Source organism: Pteropus alecto, unplaced genomic scaffold (assembly GCF_000325575.1).
Source record: "Pteropus alecto unplaced genomic scaffold, ASM32557v1 scaffold199, whole genome shotgun sequence".
In the NCBI taxonomy this organism is placed as follows: domain Eukaryota; kingdom Metazoa; phylum Chordata; class Mammalia; order Chiroptera; family Pteropodidae; genus Pteropus; species Pteropus alecto.
Window position 1 is genome coordinate 1,259,193 of NW_006442489.1, and position 11,661 is coordinate 1,270,853.

Genomic DNA, 11,661 nt, shown 5'->3' on the forward strand with positions numbered 1-11,661 from the left:
TTTAGTCCAGTCATTGAAGTTTGCACTCTGAGTCTATTTGACATTTATTTTTTGTACCCACATGGCAGTGATGTACATCAATTCCAGTATCTAAAGAGCAAAGACAAAATATCCCTGCTATATTGATACAGCAAAATTCTAGAAACAGAATCAATTTTTTTTTTTTTTCTGAAGAGTCCTGAGCATATATGTTATGGCCTCCCTCTGAGCACAACCCATAATGGCTTCTGGAAACTACAGACTGTGGGGAGAGGGAGAAGAGAGAGAGGTGGGACTTATCAAACCACACCAAAGAGAAAGAGAAAAAATTGATAATGTAAAATCTGAAGAAGCCTGTCTGCCAGCAGAGCTCAAAGAGGCAAATTCATCTCCAGGACTCCAGGAGTTGACTTAGACGGAATGAGCTCGAATTACAACTACTGGTTTTTTGGTGAGGCTTGATTCAGAAGTTGACCTTGTGCTGGGCTCTGTCCTCAGGGAGAAGCAGCCTGGTATTCTGCCCTGTTTGGTCTGCTTCTGGGTTCAGAACATTCTTTCCCAGCATAGCAGTCATGCATTACAATCCCATTTATTGGAGTGCAGATCTCCAATGCCTGCCTTGAAATCACCTGAAGTTGTATTGAAATGTAAATGTCAAATTAACAAATACATTTGTCCCATACTTTGTGTAAAAATACAGATTCTCTAATATCTCAGACAGATTTTTCCCTCTTTGAAATCTTTCAAGTTTTATACAATAAGCCAGGAGAAAATAACATAAGAAGAACTGCTGCACTTAGGGAAGATTTGATGAAGACAAGGCTTCAGCAAGATTTTGTAATTTTCCACTAATCAAAATTCAGAATATGAGTCTTGATAAAAGCCAAGCAGAGGCTCCTGCCATGACTCTGGAAATCTGTCCTTTGTCTGAAGCTTTGGACTGTCTTGTCCTTTGCTCTTAGTAAAATTGTCAGCAGATGCTTAATATCTTTGCTTAGAGTTCACATTTCTGGCTTTTGATGGGCTTACATCAAACCTGGTAGAAAAAAATCCACAAAATATGAATAAAGGCTTGCTGAGCCCATCCTGCAGAGAAGAGATGCAGACCCTCAAACGGAAAATCTATCTTCCAATCTGAAAACCCTTATGACATGTAGTACTAATTTCTCGCTCTGAAAACAGGATGTCATCTTTGTTATTCCTCATCAAGGCTACATGAGTGAGTATCTTTGTGAAATGCCTGATAATTCTCTTGAGGAAAGAATCCATTAGTATCTGGAGCCTTCCAACCAGGGAGCTGGTGTGGCTGTAACTCCGTGTTACACTGAAACTATCCGAGACATTAATAAGCTATCAAGGTAAGTCATTAAAATGCATAATAATGAATCTCATTCTTGGTAATCATCATAATTAAGTATGCACATTGTATCAGGGTGCTGATTAAGTGGCTCCAGCTTTCTGGCATGATTCCTAATAATTTTTTTTTTTTTTTACCGATCAAGATGCTTTAACCTTCAAAGGAAATTAGGATTCCTATTCTCTTGGCAGGAAGAATGCCAAAGCCACGTAGTAATAGGTAGGGAAACTCCTCCATGAATCATCATTGAAGAGTAAAGGAAAGTTTTCTTAGCTGCTTTAATTCCAGAATGCCAGTATGCCAGACACGAGATGATCACAAGGCCAGCCTGATTTCCGGAATCTGATGGTTGGAGGTGGTATTGGAAATTGTTTTGCTTTTGTTTTTCTGAAAGTATATCAAAGAAAGGTTTCGGATTTTTCTGCCTCTCTAAATACTCTCCCCAGAGAACACCAGATATCCCTAACAGCGGGAAAGTGGGGCGAGAAACAAGTGTCCAAGAAGTTAATGCTGCTTTTGGCCCTTGTCTCCATTCCTGTCACTGCATTTTATTGGCTCTTTGATTATCAAGGGACTTCCATTTGTGCTCTCTAGCCATCACCTGGTGCATAATACATGCAAATGAATAGCATCATGTTTAACTTAGAGTCAACTATAGTAATCCTGAAAAAAAATTTATTCTTATGTCCTTTCTATGTTTAAAATACCTATAGATTCTATTACGTGACCCAGAAAAGGGAGCTTAGGGCCAATATACAGAGAAAAACAGATGTTTATGTTTATTTTTCAGTTTTCTGATGAGTTAATGAATGTTTATGGGATTTAGGGTAATTTTGACTATACATAATTTTTGTCTTACATACAGAGACTTGAGAACTTAGCCCTATCAACCCCAGTTTTTCACTCTCTCCTTCCTTCCCTTCATCTCTCCTTCCATGTCTCTCTCTTTCTCTTCCTCCTTCTTTCCCTCCCTTCTTCTCACCATTTCCTGTCTCTTTCCTGAGCTTCATAATTGAATTCATTATAACCTTTTATGGTAACTTTTCTTGATACGAGAGAGGATCACCATCCTGTAAATAACCCACGACTGAAACAGAAAAATCACCATTACCTCCTCTTGGTTTCTCCCTGCCCCACCTCCTTTCCATGTCCATGGCCCACTCCCCATCTTTCTTGCACATCCTCTTTCCTGAACATCCTCTCCCTTCCATCTTCACTGATGGCTTTAGCATGGTCCTTGCTTCTGACCTTGACTATTACATTTTCTCCCAACTGGGCTCCCTGCTTCTTTTCTTTTATGACTGTAATTCTTCCTCCATTTAGCCACTGGGATTAATTTTGTGTTATATAATATGATTATATTCACCCCTTGTTTAAAATAAATGTCTCTTGATTCCCCCAGTATAAAGCAAAAATGCATTATCCTAGTTTAAAATGTCTTCTTTGATTAACATCTATCTTCCCCCCAGCACTCTCTGTACTCCAGCCATAAAGAGTTCTTACAATTTCCCCCAAATCTATGCTTTCTCATGTCAGCTGCTTACAGTTTTCAGTGGTGTCCAATCTCTCTTAGAACAGTACATGCCCAAGCTTTTACATGGTCTATTAGCCTCTGGATGGTCCAAACCCTGCTTCTCTGCACAGTGTCACCTCATATCATGTCTCTTTCTTCCCTGTACCCCAGAAGTTCCAGCATAGCTTAGCTTTATTCTTTCTCTTGAAAGCTCAGTTATCACCTTTTAAGGGAAGACTTGCTAAATTTCTTGAATGAGTCAGAGCATCATATATTTCTGCTTTGTGGCACTTAAAATACAGCTGTAAGTTTATATTTATTTTTGTGTATTCTATGTTTCCTCTACTAACTGTAGCTGCTACAAGGACCTGTCTTGGTGTTGTTTTTTGGTTTACATGAAGTATTTCCTCACTAGTTTATCCCCAATATTGGCAGGACATCTGATATAAATTGGGAAGTTAATAAGTAATTGTTTGACGAATTAATAAGTTTTAGTATCCTTGAAATTTTTATTATTCTTGAAAACTATAGTTATGGCATAAATGCTTGATGAATGAATGAATTAACCATGGTTTTGGACTTGATGCCAAGTTATAGAGACTTGTATAAACTGGGCCCTATCTACTCCATCTTATTTTATTCAACATTCATTCTGATTCTGCATAATTTTAGAAACTTGATGTTCTTGTTCATTGTAATATGGAGCACCATACCCTAGAGCCAACTAAAAAAATGAGGAAGAGGAGATGGCCAAATCTATGATGCTTCCCCAACACTCATTGTGGTTCCCTCTTTACCTCTTTTCAATTTATTTTCTTGTAGGTATAGCCAGGTGCTTAGTGGAACTGACCATCCACTTGATTAGAAGAGGTGAGACAAGGAAGCAGAAGCCCAAACCAAAAGAGGAATTTCAAGGGCTTCAGGAATGTGGAGTTCAGACTGAGCTGACTTGGGTCTTTTCAGGCTGGAAGAGATAGTGGTATTAGTCCTCATTCACCCTTAAGTCACTTCAGACTGACCATGGAGCAGTGGCAGATATCATAGATTTAAGTTTGAGACTTTAATTCTTATTTGTCATATGCACCTTTTATTTAGCTTATGTGGAAAATGGGTTTGGTACTCATTTTTTGTGTTCTTTGATTTCATTTGAAAGTGAAAAAACACACATCATGCTTCAGTTGATTAGAGGATGGGCTGGTGAGGATGAGTGGAGGAAACAGTAGCCCCTTTGCAGGCTACCAATAACTTCCAGGAACAGTTGTATAAGTCTGAGCATTGTGATAATCACTCATTGTCTTTTGCTCTGTTATATATATTTAAACTTGCTTTTGCTCCTCCTTGGTTGTTCTATAAGTATAAATAACTTTTGGTCTCCCTCTCTATGGTTTAATGTATCATCAATTCTTCCTTGGCTGACTTCACACTCTTCAAGTAACTTTTTATTTAGTTACCACAGATCCACCACCTGCTCCCTTTTCCTTCTTAACTCCTTTTTTACAACATTTGTCCTCCATCTTGTAGCTTGACATCTATCTGGCCCACTCTAGAAACTTCAGTCATCTTTGATCTCTCTTTCATTCCATATGCTATTATTCACTCAACATCCTAATCACCCTTGGACCATGTTTCTTTTTTTCAGTTCTTTTGCCAGACCTTCATAATCATTTACTTCTTTGATGGCGATAGATTCTAACTTGACCCTGAGTTCTACAAACCCTCTATCTCATTTATAACATATCATTATTTTGCAGCCCAATGTTGGTCTAGACTAACTGCTCAATATATATTATTTCACTGACCAATCTACCTATCTTTTAATGGGCTCTGTCCTTTCTAGTTTATCTTGTTACTACCCTTTTCCTCATCTGTATTAATTAGTCAATGTTCAAAACAGAATACACACACACATAAATTAGCTTACACACTTATGGATGCTAAGAAGTTCTATAATCTGCCATCTGCAAGCTACAAACCAGGAAAGTCAGTGTTAAATTAAGCCTGGGTCTGAAGGCCTGAGAATCAGGGGACCGCTGGCATAGGTCCCAGAGTCTGAAGGCCTGAGAACATCCAAGAGCAGAAAATGGATGTCCCAGCTCAAGAACAGAAAATGAATTTTCTCTTTCTCCATTTAGCCCCGCAACGGATTGGATGATGCCACCCACATGGGTGAGAGCTGATCTCTTTACTTACTCTACTGAATCAAATTTTAATTTCTTCCAGAAACACCCAGAAAGAATGTCTTACCAGCTTTCTGGGCAGTTTTTATGTCAAGTGTTGACATAAAATTAATTTTCACAAAAACTTCAATGATTTCCCATCTCCTAATGATTAAAGCCCATTCTCTTTAACATGAATAATCATTAGGCCATGCATTTAATTTTATATGATCGCTTTTTACCATGTTTTACATAAATACTTTACTCTAGGAGAATTTTCCTGTTCTTTCCTGATTATAAAGGAAGAATATCATTTTTTCTCTTTTCTCTTCTTTAGGAGATGTTATTTCTTCTGCCTCTTTTTTCCACTTTTATGGTCCTTACTTCTTAATGAAGGATGAAAATTTGCTCTTTCTGTAAGATGTAGTTTAAGATGTCACTTTATTGAGCAAACCTTCCATAGTCCATTCTCTTCAGAGTGTATTCAGTGTTGTTTTCACTGATATCCACAGTTTGATGTCTACTTCTTTTTCAGAAACTAACATAGTATGCTATTACTTTATTACGTTAAGTACTATTTTCTCTTTGAATATATTGGGATGAATAAATTGGATTTGTTTTCTAAAAGCAAGTTGACTTGCTTTTCCTCCGTATTACATTATGACAATATTTTACTTTCTTTATTTTACCCTCTCGTCTCCATTCTTTAGTGACAGATCATTCATTATTTAGTGACACAAGCATTAAACAAGACTAACAGAATGTTAAAACTCTGTTTTAGTTTTCCATGATGCCTCTAAGTTCTTTCTATTTAGTAAGAGTCTGAGAGCCCCGTATCCTAAATCAATGTGTATCTTAGGCCATTAAAAAGACTGTGAAACTGGTTTTGTCACCTTAAACCAAGCATCCAACTGTAGTCTATAAAAAGAAACAGGATTAATTTATAGAGTTACCTGTTACATGTACATTCCCAACACAAGAAGGGGAGGAAGTACGTTTCCTGTCTCCATTATAAACAGAATCACACAGAGACCTCAATAGGAATGTGTGGGGCTCAGGGACTGGAGTCAAATTCTCACAAGGAAGAATCTAAAAGAGAGGAGGTATGGAGATGTCCCTAGTTTGAATGAAGAAAGGTGGCTCTGTGGGAGACAACTGGATTTCACCCATGGCAGGAAATGGAGACCTTTTCCCAAGAATAAAAAGACAGTGTAGGACCTCATACAAGAGAACTTCTGTGAAAGAAGAACGAAAAGTATTAGAGAGATGACCAATAGAATCCTGAAGGAGTGAAGGAGTGAGGGCAACTACAGTATGCCATCTCCAAATATTCCACTTTAGCATAAGAATTATTTTAAGCTGAATGCAATTGAGTGACAGTTGATGCAGGGAATACTTTCTGCTCTTCACCTTTCTGTCTAAGAATAAGGCATAAATTTCCCTTTGTAAGGGCAACACAAATTTCCTTTGCCAGGAAAAGAAAGATGATTCTTAATCACTAAAGAGAGGTCTCTTCTCAATGGAGAAGATATCAACTTGAGTCTGCATAATAAACTTTACTAAATAACATTTACCTTCTATCAGATTCCTCCATATATTTATTTTCCCACAATTTACCACCCTGAGAAGTCCAAACTTGCTCCCTTCCTTTCTCTAGTTGCTTCTCTACAATTTATCATCCAATTGTTAAAATGGTATAAAGCCTCAAATTCTACACTTCCTAAAATCACATTTCTTTGTCAATTCATGTGTGTATTTACATAATTAAATCAGTTTTCCCCTCTGATAATCTGGCTTTTGTCAGCTTAATTCCAGGCCCCTGTTACTAAACATAAGAATGAAGAGAAAAGTCTCCCCCCCAACAAAGGAGTCAAGAGTGTTCCAGTTATAGGATCTATATGTGAAAATTATAAAATTTTGATGACAGAATTAAAAACCTAAACATATGAAGAGATATTCAACGTCAACAGATTGAAAGACTCAGAATTTTCAAGAGATTAATTTTTCTCAACTTGAACTACAGATTCAACATAACCCCAACCAAAATCCCAGCCAGTTTTATGTAAATTTTGACAAACTTTCTAAAGTTTATATGGAAAGTCAAAAGGCCCACAATAGCCATACTGTGGAGGAATAACAAATTTGAAGGAGTCACACTACTTAATTCCAAGACTTACTATACAGCTGGAGTAATCAAGATTGCATGCTATTGGTGAAAGTATAAGCCCAGATACAGACTTATACACTATGTTTAACTGATGTTTAGCAAAGGAGTAAAAGCAGTGCAATTTAAAAAAGTCTTCAAAACATGGCACTGGAAAATTTGAACAACCATCTTAAAAAGAAAAATTGAACCTGGACACTGGCTTTACACCTTTAACAAACATTAATTAAAAATTTATCCTAATGTTAAATGTAAAATGCAAAGCTATAAAAATTTTAGAAGAAAACATAGGAGAAATTCTATGTGAGATTGGATTGGGTGATGAATCTTTAGATACAACAGCAAAAACGTGATCTGTCAAAGAAAAATTGATAAAGTGGACTTCATGAAAATTAACAACCTTCTCCTTGTGAAGACACTGTTCAGAGAATAAAAAGACAAACCACAGGCTGGGAGAAAATATTTGCAAAACAAGTACCCGATAAAGGATTTCTATCCAAGTATACAAAGAGATCTTATAAGTCATCAATAAGATAACAAACATCCCAATTAAAAAAATGGGTAAAGATCTGAAGATGAACCTCACCAAACATGATATATAGATGAAAAGTAAGCCCATGAAAAGATGCTAAACATTATTGGTCACTAGATAATTGCAAATTAAAACAACAATATACTACTATACATCTAGTAGAGTGGCTAAAAAAAACTGACAATATCAATTAATGCTGAGAATTCAGAGCAACTGGAACTGCCGTTTGTTGCTAGTAGAAATGCAAAAAGTTTGTCGGGGTTTTACAAACTAGACATTGTCTTGTTATATCATTTAGCAATTCCACTTCTGGGTATTTACCCAACTTATTTGAAAACTGAGTCTACAAGAAATGCTGCATGTGAATGTTTATAGCAAACTTATTTTCTAATCATCAAACACTGAAAGTAACCAAGATGTCCTTAAAAAAGCAAATATATATATAAAAAAAACTATATAGTACATCCACACAATGGAAGACTATTTTGTAATAAAGAGAAATGACCTATCAAACCATGAAAAGACATGGAGGAATTTTAACTGCTTATAGCCAAGTGAAAGAAGCTAGTCTGAAAAGGCCACATACTGTATGATTCCAATTATATGACTTTCTGGAAAAGACAAAACTATGGAGAAGGTAAAATAATCAGTAGTAGCCAAGGGTTTGGTGGGGAGAAGGGATAAATAGAGGATTTTAGGCAGTATATCTACTCTGTATCATACTATAATGGTGGATACATGTAATTATATATTTGTCCAAACCTATAGAATGTACATCACTGAGAATGAATCTTATTGCAAGCTATAGACTTGAGAAGAAGGATTAAATAACTGAAGCACAGGGGATTTTTTTTTTTAGGATTGTGAAACTATTCTGAATGACAGTATAATGGTGGATATATGACATATACATTTATCCAGACCCATTGATCTTTACAGCACAAAAAATAAAGCCTAATATATACAAATAAAAAAATTATTTAGGAGGTTAGAGAATTCTTAGGATGAAATGAATAATGTGACAAAATGATCTGAAAATAAATAAAAAGTGATATTGTGTATATGGATGGGGCATAGCTAATATGATTGGAAATTTAGTGAAGAATCCCTGGTGTGACAGTTTCAGAAGTACCCACAACATTCTCTATGAGGGGATGGAACCAGTCATCCTGTACCAGTTAAGTGAGAATCTTCCTCTCTATCCTTCTTTCAACCCTGAGGATCATATCTGTTAGCAATTGAGGGGTTAAGGAGCAGCTAGTAAATATCAGAGATGCCAACGATGCTGGCCTCCCAACTTCAGTCATTTATGTCTGTGTCTAGACTAAGTTAGCAGCAGGAGGAAGCTTAGAACTCAGATACTGATAAAATTTGGAATTAATGGTGAGGTAAGTTGAATTTATTTGATGCTTGTGCATATTGAATTCAGCTCATGCAATATGATGGACAAACAAAGATACAGACAGTACTACTAGATAAAGAGAAGTAAGTTTGGGAGAACTGAGGTGGTAATGACAGTGGTGGTACCATTTTGATGGAGAGGGGTAGCTGAGGCTCTGAGGGAGGAGCCCTCCAAGGCAGTGGGTAAGGGCCATTGCCACCCCCATGAAACAGGCTGGAATATTTGTGTTTGAGAAGTTGATAGGCTTAATTCTCAGCTCTCCCCCTGAGGTCAGAGCAGAGGAGAGGAGGAGGAGAGCAGTAATAAATGGAGTTAGCCAAGTAGGCAGAGTCCAGTTCTCTGATGAGAACTGGGAGCCCAACTTTCTTGAACACCTGTGGATTAAAGTAGATTGTCTGTTCTGGCAAATTTGGAGCATGATGATGTTCAGGGACACTAACATTAGACACTGGTATCAAATGGTGCATCATTTGGAAAGGGTCAGCCTAAATTCGATACGCAACAAATCTATCACCCGCTGATCATGATTTTGCGCAGTGAGCAAAAATTAGGCAGCTTAGTGTGAAATTAGGCAGGTGATACTTCATCAGAGATTAAAGACAAAATATCAGAGAATAAATAGACTTGATTTCAGGCCACAGATGCTTGCTACATATCACAAATAGATGTTAAAAATATAGGAAAGTTCTTTTTAAATCACAAAAGCACTGAAGCATAATGGAATAGCTTTTCACAGACTTCTAGAAATCTTAGGAATGTCTCTGCTCAATATGTTAATTGCTAGCAGTAAAAACACAAACACTCTGTGGAAGTTTACATAACTAGTTAGAAGTAGACTTAGAATTTGAATCCCAGTGATTAGATTCTCATTGTATTGCCTGATAATACTTATATTGGAGAAAAAGTTACTGATGTCTTAATAGAGAATTAGCTCTAAGCCAACTTATTAAAATGATTCAACTGCTTAAAACTATAATTATCTTTTTATAAAAATAAATGAGATAAGATTTCCAGAATGGTGGTGTGAGGAGCTTCAAGGACTCTTTCTCCAGTGAAACAGCCATAACAGCTGAAAATTATATTAAAAAAAACCCACAAACATTTAATGTATGGAAATTGTTCTATGGGCATATAGCAAATGAAAATATTCTCATTCAAGAAAATCTATTAAATCACAGTAAGATTAGTGAGCATCTGTGGCATTAGAGCCATAAAGCCCCCCACAAACCTCTCCCCAGCTCTCTACTCCAGCTCAGTATAATGGAAGTTCCATTCCAGGTGCATGCAGCCAAAAACAAAATATCCAACCATGTTACCAAACAGAAAAATAAACAAACAAACAACAACAGCAAGTAGAGTAGGAATCAGTATTCAGATTCAGAATTGTTATATGTTATTTTAAGTAAGTAGTTTTGAACAAAATATAATGTAACACACACACACACACACAAAGTAGAAAGTATAACCCATACACAGAAAACAAAACAAAACAAAAAACAGACAATAGAAACTGTCTTTGAGAGAGCCCAAATATCATACTTAGCAAAAAAAGACTTCAAAGAAGTGGTTAAAAGTATGTTCAAAGAACAAAACAAAACAAAAAAGCATGGGATGGAGAGGAAGGGAATGGAGATAGGAGGGGTGGCAATGTAAAAGGCTGAGGAAGGATCTGTGGGATGGTTGTACAGAAGCTGGGGAGTCATGTGGAATTGGAGGGGACAGTAGAACTATGAAGGCCTCAGAGGGTAGCAAAGGTGGGATGTGGAGGGCCGAGGGAGCCCAGGAGCAGAGGGTGAGGGCAAATGGAGGCTAAAGTAGATCAGTGTTGGCCATGTAGAGGAGAAGAGGGTCAGGAAGGGCCCTGGCTGAGAAAAAAAGTGGGGTGGGAGGCACTATTATGAGACTTGGGTTGCAAGTGAAGAATATCCAGGAGTATCCTCTTAGAATGCTTATGACTGACAACGTCTTTATCTATTAGACTTCTGCACTGACCCAGAGGCTGGAGAGAATTCCAGATCAACTTGGCTACCTGGTGCTGAGTGAAGGCGCAGTGCTGGTGTCAACTGGAGATCTAGAGAATGACGAGCAGGCAACTAGCACCATCTCTGAACTGGTCAGCACAACCTGTGCTTTCTGGCTGTACCACGGCATAAATATACCCTTCAAGCGCCTGTCAGTGGTCTTTGGAGAATACACGCTACTGGTGATTGTGTCAGGACAGAGGATGTTTGTGGTGAAGAGGCAGAACTGAGGCCAGGAGCCCATTGATGTCTAAGCCTTCCGAGAGCAAGGGGCACAGGTGGATTGGGTCCTTGAGCCTCTCAGATGAGAAAGATGCAAACATCCTCCACCTCTTTCTTGGCCCACTGCTAGAACTAACGCTTTCTGTTTACCCACTCCCCACCCCCATTTAACTAGAAGGACAGAGGCTTGGGGACTCTGTGCTGTGTTAAGGAGAGTGAGGACAAGGGGACCTCCCTCATCCCATCCCTCCCTCCTAATAAACATGAGTTTGATGTTAAAAAAAAAAATCTTAAAAGCAGCAAGAGAAGAGGAGT

The 11,661-nt window shown here is 37.6% G+C and overlaps 1 pseudogene; it reads left to right on the forward strand.

Annotated features, from left to right (window-relative positions):
• The window catches only part of LOC102882341, a 24,687-nt pseudogene extending 13,309 nt beyond the window's left edge, over positions 1-11,378 (forward strand).
• Positions 11,379-11,661: the final 283 nt, after the last annotated feature.